Raw genomic sequence first — 9,928 nt, 5'->3', positions numbered from 1 at the left:
TGATTCACTCTCAATTTTATTTGTAAAATTTAGGGAATAATTTGTTAAAATATCCATAGTGTAAATACCATAGGTCAAAAATAAAACTTTTAGGCTTTAAAATATATTTTTAAACATTTTTCAATCAAAATTCGAAGGATTGATCCTTTCAATAAAGAGATTGATACATCGAAGCAAAGTCCTTTTCATTCCAATGTCCATTGAATTGGTCCAATCCTTCTGAAAAGGATAAATCTTTCCCCAAAGGACTCGATTCTCTTTGTGTGTGGAAAATCTCAAAAGTCATTTAGAACATGTATAATTGAGTTAACAAATAACAATCCAACTCCTAATTTGTCTCTAAAATTAATGAGCATACATGAACATGTTTACAACATTAAAAACATGTTCCACAACAATTGTTTAGTACTTAATCATTCTTAATTAGTGAAGAGTCCAACTATGTTATTAGTGTCACTTATTATTGAATTCCAAAGTCAATTTAGGCTATTTAGGCAAATTAAGGTCATTTTTCATACATGTTTGTGACTTCAGCCAAATCATCAACATTACCAATAGTTTTAGCATATTTGACCAATCCGAATATTTGAACAATTTCCCTGAACATGCATATTAACAAGTCACACATACGACTAACATTTAATTGTGTAACATCCTAAAATTCGATTCGGTAATTTTAGGTAGCTGGATCGATTTAAAAGAAACTATTTTTTAAAAATATTTTTAGAAAGAAAAATTCAAAAAGATAAATATTTTGAAGTTTGGATTTATCATGGAATTATAATCAATTGGTAAACGAGATACATTGAAAGGTCAAATGGTGTTTATATTGTGTTATAACAAATTGGGTTTATCATCGAAAAACTAAATATTTTGAAGTTCGGTACATAAGAGCTTTTGAGACTAAAGGAGCATTGGTAAACGATATATATTTTGTCTTCATAATACTCTATGCCTATTGTGCATTATTTTGAAAGGTCAATTGGTGTTTATTTTTTATTTAGGGGATGGTTTGGATTTGTATATATTGTTTGCATTGGATGTGAATCTAAGTATGGGTTTTGTTTGCATTAATCAAACGAATTTAGCGGTAAATAAATTGTTGTTATTTCTTGAGGTTTCGAATTTGAGCATTATGAATATCATGAGTGAGCATTCAATGTTAAATATTTAAGAGTTATATTTAAACAAATAATACCTTGTACTCATCACCCGACTCGAAAGGACTAGCACTCAAATGGTGAACCTGAGTAACAAGCAACCGTTGCCTATGTTTGAGAAATAGGCTCGTATTTGAGCACGGGCAAGAGGGGCACTTGCCCAGGGCCCCCTCTTGTCGGGCCTTAAAATTATAAAATTTATATATAATTAAAAAATAATAAATTATTTGTTTAGTCATCCATCTATTTTTTTATTTTTGTTTTGGTTTTATAATTATTATTTTTTTAAATTATACTTAACGATACATTTTAATTTTGTTGGTTATCCATAATTAAAAAATCAAAAACGATATTGATATGATATTTTTTTAAATTATTTTTTGCTTTTCATTAAAATTATATTTCTTCTTCTTCTTCTTCTTATTATTATTATTATTTTGCAATTAGGGGTGAACCTTGAGCAACTGTTCATGCCCCTCATTTTGTATGGGGCTCCTAATTTTTTTATAATATTGTTTATTTTATAATTTAACCATTTAATTTTCTTTATTTTTTGTTTTTGTATCCTTATAATTGAGGTTCTTAATTTTTGTAATCATACTTTTTATCTTTATAATAGAGGCCCTTAATTTTTTTTCAATCCCATTTTTTTACATTTATAATTGATGATCCTAAGTTTATCAATTCCACCTTGTACCTTTATAATGAAGCTCATTTTTTTTTTCAATCTCACTGTTTACCTTTATAATTGAGGTCCCTAATTTTCTCAATCACATTTTTACTCATATAATTTTTGCCTCTAATTTTTTCAATCTCACTTTTTACCTTTAAAATTGATGCCCCTATTTTTTTAATATCATTTTTTACATTTATAATTGGGGTTCTTAATTTTTTTCAAATATACTTTTTACTTTTATAATTTAAGCCTCTAATTTAATCATTTTTATACGATTTATTAACGTAATGTTAAATTGATTATTCAAAGTATTAGAATATATTTTCATTTTATAAGAGTCTATCTTTTAGTTTTGCTCAATGTCCCAAAAATGTCTGAGATAGCTATGTATTTATTAGATAATTTATTAAACGTACTAAAAAATAATTTACAAAAAAAATTATTTATTTTTTCTTACTCTTAAAATTTAATTTTTTCGATACTTATTATTGGAGGCTTAATTTTTATATTCACCTCGGACCATTAAAATCTCATAAACGAGCCTGTTGAGAAACATGGAAGAGGACAACAGTTAGTCATTATATTAGCAACATGCTCAAAAGCAAAAACCTCCTGAATCGAAATCTTGTCGGCAATAACCATCTCCTGAACAAAAAATAAATCAAGCTCAACATGCTTGAACTTGGAGTGAAGAACCGGATTGGCACAAACCGCCATAGCACTAAAATTATCACACCATAGAATAGGTTTTCCATAATGAGTAACATGCAACTCACGAAGAAGAGATTCAAACCAGACTATATCAGCAGCAACACATACGACACTCCGATATTCTTTAAGCCTCTCAAACCAAGATCGGGGACCCGGCTTCAAACCATAAATCGCTTTGTTTAGCTTACAAACTAAGCTGCCATCACCTTGCTCATAACCCGGTGGTTGTGTCATATACACCTCCTCAGTTAAGACACCATTCAAAAAGGCGTTGTTTATATCAACTTTCTCAACATCCACCCTTTGATAGTGCAAGCGAAAGAATAACACGCACTGTTGCTGGCTTGACAATATAACTGAAGACTTCATGATAATTAACCCTTGGTTGTTGCAAAAATCCCTTGGCTACAAGTCTTGCCTTGTACCTTGCTATGGAACCATCAGCGTTTCGTTTATTTTAAAAAGACTTACAATTTACAGCATTTCTATTGTTTGGAAGAGGAGCAAGCGTCCAGGTGTTATTCTTCATCAACATATCATATTCAGATTGTGTAATAGATCTCCATTGAGGACTCTTCATAGCCTCTCTGATGGTTCTCGGTTCTTTATCCGAGGAAGCCACTTGAAATACTTTTGGCTTCCAAATACCAAATTTGCTTCGTGTCACCATGGGGTGAACATTAGACTGCTCTATAACAGCCCGTGACTCTGCCTGAGTGGCAACACCAGAATTTGACTCGGTCAACATATCACAATTACTATCCAAAATAGATAGAATCACCAAATCACTAGCATCAGCTGCAGCTGACAAATCACGTGTTGGAAGCACCGCCAAAATAGTTGGAACCAGCAGCTCACGCGCACTAGCAGCAATCTTCACTTCACGTGTTGTAGCAGGTACCGTTAAACTAGCTGATTAATATGTATTATCATCCACAGCAGCCAGCTCTCGTGTTGAACTAGGAACACGCAAATCAAGGACTATCATCAAGGAAAAAACTTCACTACTGGTAACATACTATACGAGATAAGACTATCATCATGAGCTTTGCCTTCAGTTTTGCAAACAGAATATGGAAAAGTCTCATATTCAAAAATAATGTCTTGAAACAAAAATCCTTACATTATCATCCAAACACTTATATCCTTTGTGTAAAGGACTATACCCGAGAAAAACACATCGTTTTGATCTGAAATCCAACTTGTGCTGATTAAAAGGCCTCAAAAAAGAAAAACAAGCACAACAGAAAACCTTGAGCATAGAATAATCGGGAACATGCTGATAAAGAACTTCAAATGGTGAATTGCCACTTAACATTTCAGTCGGCAAACGATTTATCAAATACACTGTCGAAACAAATGCATGGCTCCAAAATTTCAACGACAACGAAATTTCGGCTTATAACGCTAACCCCATTTTAACAACATGTCTATGTTTCCTCTCCGCTTTTACATTCTGCTCAGATGTACTCGGACAGGAAATTCTTTGTTGAACACCATTTGCAAGAAACCACCCTTTAAGTGCTTGATACTCACCACCTCCATCAGTATGAAGAATTTTAATCTTGAAACCAAACTGGACTTCAGCCATCTTATAAAAGTTAAGAAAGTACTTCGTAACTTCAGATTTCCTCTTAAGAAGATAAATCCAAGTATGTCGATTATAAACATCTATGAAAGGCACATAATACGAAGAACCATCATGAGAAGTAATTGGTGTTGGACCCCAAACATCAGAGTCAATCAAATGAAATGGTTCCTTGTATTCAGTTAAGGATTTACAAAACAACTTATGAGCTTTGCTTTGCAAACATGTACAAACATGAGACAACTTATTTTCACTAGAACCAACATTACACCACTTCATTACAGCTCTCACAACAGCAATAGACGAATGACCAAGACGTTTGTGCCACAAATCCAGCACACCTAAAGACTTTGACACATTATTCAACTGACAACTCGATGACTCCTCATTGTACGACAGTAATTGATATAACCCGTCATCAGTGAGCCTCCCTCTCAACAGAATCTCTTGAGTCTGTATATCCTTCACAAAACATTCAAACGGGTGAAATTCTACAAAAACATTATTGTCGCGAGTGAATTGAGATACTGACAACAAGTTCTTTATATTGGGCGCATGAAGCATATTTTGTAACAACAAAGGCTTTAAACTACTAGGAAGGCAAGACTGCTCTACATGTGAGATCTTAACTCCATCATTACCCATAAGAAGGGTATTGTTACCTGTGTAAACAACACCAAATTAAACACAAACAAGTCATTGGTAACATGATGTGCAGCTCCCGTATCTAAATACCAGAGAGCATCAGAAGCTTTGGGTGAAGCAGTTACAGAAGGCAACATAGAAACAAAAGCTGCCGAAGAAGGATAAACAAAAGGATTTTACCTAACACCGGAACCAAAAGATGAATCAACAGAAGGTGCACCAACTGGAAGGACGGACATCAGATACGACGCCTTAGGAGTGGAAAAGTGATACCCCTAATAGTACGACACTGAGCTGAATGACTGTACACCAGGAAAAACAGGGTTAACATCAGGATGGTATAAAAATACAGGAGATTGAGCAAACCCAGGACTCATCGAGTGAGTATACGCTTGTACATTAGCTGCAGACTGCTACTTGTCACCAGAGGAATTACCAAGTCGTTTCCATTCTTCGTCAGTTCGAGGAGTAGAATCAGCCACTCCAGTGTACTCTTTATCAAACCTGTGATAGCACTTTGAACAACATGGCCAAATTTTCCGCACAGTTGACACTGAGGTCGATTGGAACTATTATAACGCCTACGACCTCTACCTCGAAAATTATCACCTTGTTGACTTTTGACCGAGTTGACTGTTATTGAGACGAGACACCTCCAACAATAGTTTTTTTCACTCAACTCCCGACGATCATTATCACCAGAATGAACTGCCATGCTAACCGAACCATCTTCACAAAGAAAAGGTTTCTGGTGAGCTTCACAATCAAAAAGCATTTCAGTTAAAACATCCAACGATAGTGCATCACGAGAAGCAATAGCAATTATGGACTCAAATTCCATAGACAATACAACCAAAATAACACTAACATGCTCCTGCTCAGTTACTAAACTCCCTGTAGCATTCAACATATCACAAATAGATTTAACCTTTGCCAAGTATTTGCTTACAGTTAAACCAGCCTTCCTTTGAGAATGAAGGTTATGCCTAAGAGCAGAGACCTTTGCACTAGAACGAACTCCAAAAAGACGTGAAATAGAACTCCAAATGGTGAGCATAGACGTGAGACCAGTGAGGTGAAGAAGAACTTATGTCCTCACAGTGGTTAAAAGTCAAGATGCCAATAATTTATCTTGTTGCCTATAAAACACAAAAGTAGGATTCTCCTCCTCTTGCCCTGATTCATTTGAAACAAACTCACTAGGAGCAACATTATCAGTAGAGATATATTTCAGTAAACCATATCCATCAATAATCAACATTACTTGATTTTTCCACAAAATATAAGTGCTCTCAGATAGTTTCACAATATCATGCTTAGGAATATGTTGAACATTCGAACTAACCAACGAGGAAGTCATAGTCAAACAAACAAGCAAGACGAAACAGCCACAACAAGAAAAAGAAGAAGAAACACCTCAACCACAGATCTACAACACCTCCAGATCTACAACCTTCTTCAACTAAAGACACGATCGGCAATCACAGCGGTTGAGAAGCATCGAACCTCCATACACAAAGCAGCGAACAAAAGCACCCAAGACTTGGAGAATGATACCATGTTAAGATAAAATAATGACTATCACAAAATAATAAGGAAGAGAAGAGAATTTAGAAATATTCCAAAACTGTATATTATCATTGAAAAGGCTGAACTCTCTCAGCTAGAGAGCAGCTTATTTATACAACTAACCAGTCGGTTTAGCCTTTAGGTCCTATAGTTTAAGCGTGTTTTTGTATTTTAGTGCCTAATCTGTTTTTTATTTTATTTCGATTTAGCATTTGAATTTTGATTTATTTTAATTTAGCCCCCAATGCATGTATAATTTATTCTCTTTTAGTTTAGTAATTTCAAATTTATGCAATCTGGTCCTTATGCATGTTTATTTTATTTTTATTACTATTTTTTATTATTTGTTGTTTTAATAAGTTTAATTAAGTTTATTATTATTTATTTTGTTTCATAGTTTATTTTTTTTAGATTTAGTTTTAAATTAGATTACCATTCGAATCGGATCTAGAAATTAGGGTGATACTCTAGTTTAATTAGAGAGCAATTCGAGTCGAGTTTTCGTATAAGATGCCCGATTACTCAAATTGATTGCTCGACTCTTAAAATTTATTAATAATTAATATTTTCTAAAAAGCTTTAATTTTAATAATTTAGATAATAATTAGGTTTTAAATTAGCCCCCTAACTTTAAAAATTATCAATTTAGGTCCTTAAACTTTTAGTCTCTTAGAGCCAGGTATTTTAGTTCTTTGACCTTCTTAGTCCCTCGAACTTCGATTAATATTTTAATTTTGGCATAATTAAATAGGTTAAATAGATCCTCCACTTTTAGATAGATTTTAATATAGTCCCCCTAATTTAGGGAATAATCCGATTCGACCATCATGTAAATGCTCAATACCACCTCGGTTATTCAATAATCGGTTTAAAAATCAAATAGCGTTAATATTAGAACCTACACTTCTAGGTTTGAGCTTTTAGGTCCTTTAACTTTCATAATTTGACACTTAAAGCTAAAAAAAAGTCTTAATTTACTTTTAGTTTAATTATGATAAATAAAATTTGTTTGATCACATTTTATTTTTAACCCTAAGGCAATGTTCACTTATTAGGGAATTCATAGTATATCTCCCGCAATCATGCTTAGGGGGTGACTACTAGTGATTCCCAAAATAAGTCAACATCCTTTTGAAAACCGCATCATGATTTTCTAAAAACGAGGTAATATTCGGTTATTAGCAAAATAGTTGATCTCCCGCATTTTACGCTTGGGAGCAAATGTTATCGGTCTCAATAAACGCATATCATTTTCAGCTTTGCATCTATAATAATTTCAAATTAAATAAATATCGAACTCAAAATTTTCAATTTCAATCATAGGGTAATCAACTAGGTACCAATTTTTGGGCGTTTGTGGGGGTGATAATCCTTCCCCACACGTAACTAACTCCCGAACTCGATTTCTAGATTTTTGTAGACCTTAAAACTCAGTATTTTGATAAAAAAAATTATTAAAATCAGCCAGTTTTTACGGTGTCCCAATCGCACCTTAAATGATTGGTGGCGACTCCTCATATTTTGAAATTCTTTTCAAAAGAGAAAACCCCCGAGTCGATATCGGTATTTCCCTGACTGGACAAAAAATGGTGTCGACAGATAGCATGCATAAACAAATGAATATTTCAAGACTTCTAAAGTAAAGGGGTTCAAAAATAGTCAAATTCATCCTTCATGAAGAGACAATGAAGTGAATCATCATTTTTTATCTTCGTGGAGAGATAGTGAAGCAAGTCAACAACTTTCTCAAATTCATCTTTCACAAAAATACAATGGATTGAATCACCATCTTTCCAGTTTTGATCTCCACGAAGAGACGATTGAGCAAGTCATCAACCTTTCTAGATTCATCATTCAAGAAAAACATAGTGGAAATAATCACCATATTTCCAAATTTAATCTCTATGAAAAGATGATGGAGCAAATCATCAGTTTTCCAGATTTGATCCTAATTTGATCTCCACGAAGACTTGGTGAAGTCAGGTTATCAAGGTTTTCGAATCTGATCTCCACAATGACATGGTGGAGAAAATCGTCTAAGTTCTCACACTTGATCTCCACAAAGAGATGGTGGAGTAGATCATCAAGGTTTCTAGATTTAATCCTCACGAAGAGATGACGAAGGAAATCATCAAAACAAAAAATTAGATTTGGCTTTCAAAAAGAGACGAGGAAGTAAATCAACGAAATTTATAGATTTGATCTTCACAAAGAGATGATGAAACATATCAACCATTTTTTTTTAAATTTGACCTTCGTGAAAAGATGAGAAGGAAAATCAATCAACTTTTTCATATTTGACCTTCACAAAGAGATGAGGAAGTAAATCAAACAAGTTTTTTATATTTGACATTTAAAAAGAGATGAGGAAACAAATCAACCAAATTTTTTTTAAGATTTGACATTCACGAAGAGATGAGAAAGTAGATCAACCAACTTTTTTAGATTTGTTCTTCACGAAGAGAAGAGGAAGCAAATCAACCAATTTTTTTAGATTCAACCTTCATGAAATGATGAGGAAGTAAATCAACTAAGTTATGTTTCATATTTGACCTTCACGAAGAGATGAAGAAGTAAATCAAATAAGTTTTTTAGATTTGACCTTCACAAAGAGATGTGAAAGTAGATCATCCAAGTTTTTTTTAAGATTTGACCTTCACTAAGAGATGAGAAAGCAGATCAACCAAATTTTTTTAAGATTTGACCTTCACTAAGAGATGAGAAAGTAGATCAACCAAGTTTTTCAAATTTGACCTTCATGAAGATACGAGGAAGAAAATCAACCAAGTGTAGATAAATTATGACAAAGTAGATAAGTCATCTCAACTGGACAAACTTAGTCATCTTTTTCTTTGTTCTATTCCTGTTACACACAAATGAGCAAAGAGGGGTAGTTGTAATACCCAATTTTGGTCAGACCTACCTTTTTTCTAAAGGCTCAAATATTTTTTATTTAAGCTGATTTTGAAGCATGAGGCATTAGTCGACTTCCAAAAAATATTAGACAATATCTAGGCATTTCCAAGTGAATATTCTTCTTTGAACATGATCATCTTTTAGTTAGGTTTCTAACGCATTTTAAAATGCCTCAATAGGACATCGAGAACTCAAGATATGTTTATTTTAGCGAACACAACGCGTGCAGAAAATTGAATACGGGTTAATATGGAAATTTTAATTTATTACGAATTTTCAATTATTTTATTGATTATTTGTAATTAAATTAAACTTTAGAATTTTCTTTATTTATTTAGGGTAATATATGATTTATTTTCTTTAATTTTTGTATCTAGCATTAATAAAAAGATACTATGTTTTTATGATTTTTTGGAGTCCTATAAATATGCACTCATATTATGTAAAAAGGGAGAGGGAAAAAAGAGATAAAATAGACAGAGAGAGAGCCACCAAAAAGTATTGTAATTCAAGAAACAATAGCAAAAAAGATAACATTTATTTCTAGGTAAATTTTATTTTTTTTAATATTTTTTCCTTATGTTTGTTTTGGTTAATTTCAGTCTTATTTTTGTTGAAAATCCCATCGAATTAGAGAACCAATGAATAAAGAAAAAACTTTCA

The sequence above is a fragment of the Hibiscus syriacus genome, unplaced genomic scaffold, assembly GCF_006381635.1.
Source record: "Hibiscus syriacus cultivar Baekdansim isolate YM2019G1 unplaced genomic scaffold, ASM638163v2 tig00000765_pilon, whole genome shotgun sequence".
Classification (NCBI taxonomy): Eukaryota; Viridiplantae; Streptophyta; class Magnoliopsida; order Malvales; family Malvaceae; genus Hibiscus; species Hibiscus syriacus.
Note: the sequence above shows the minus strand (reverse complement) of the source record.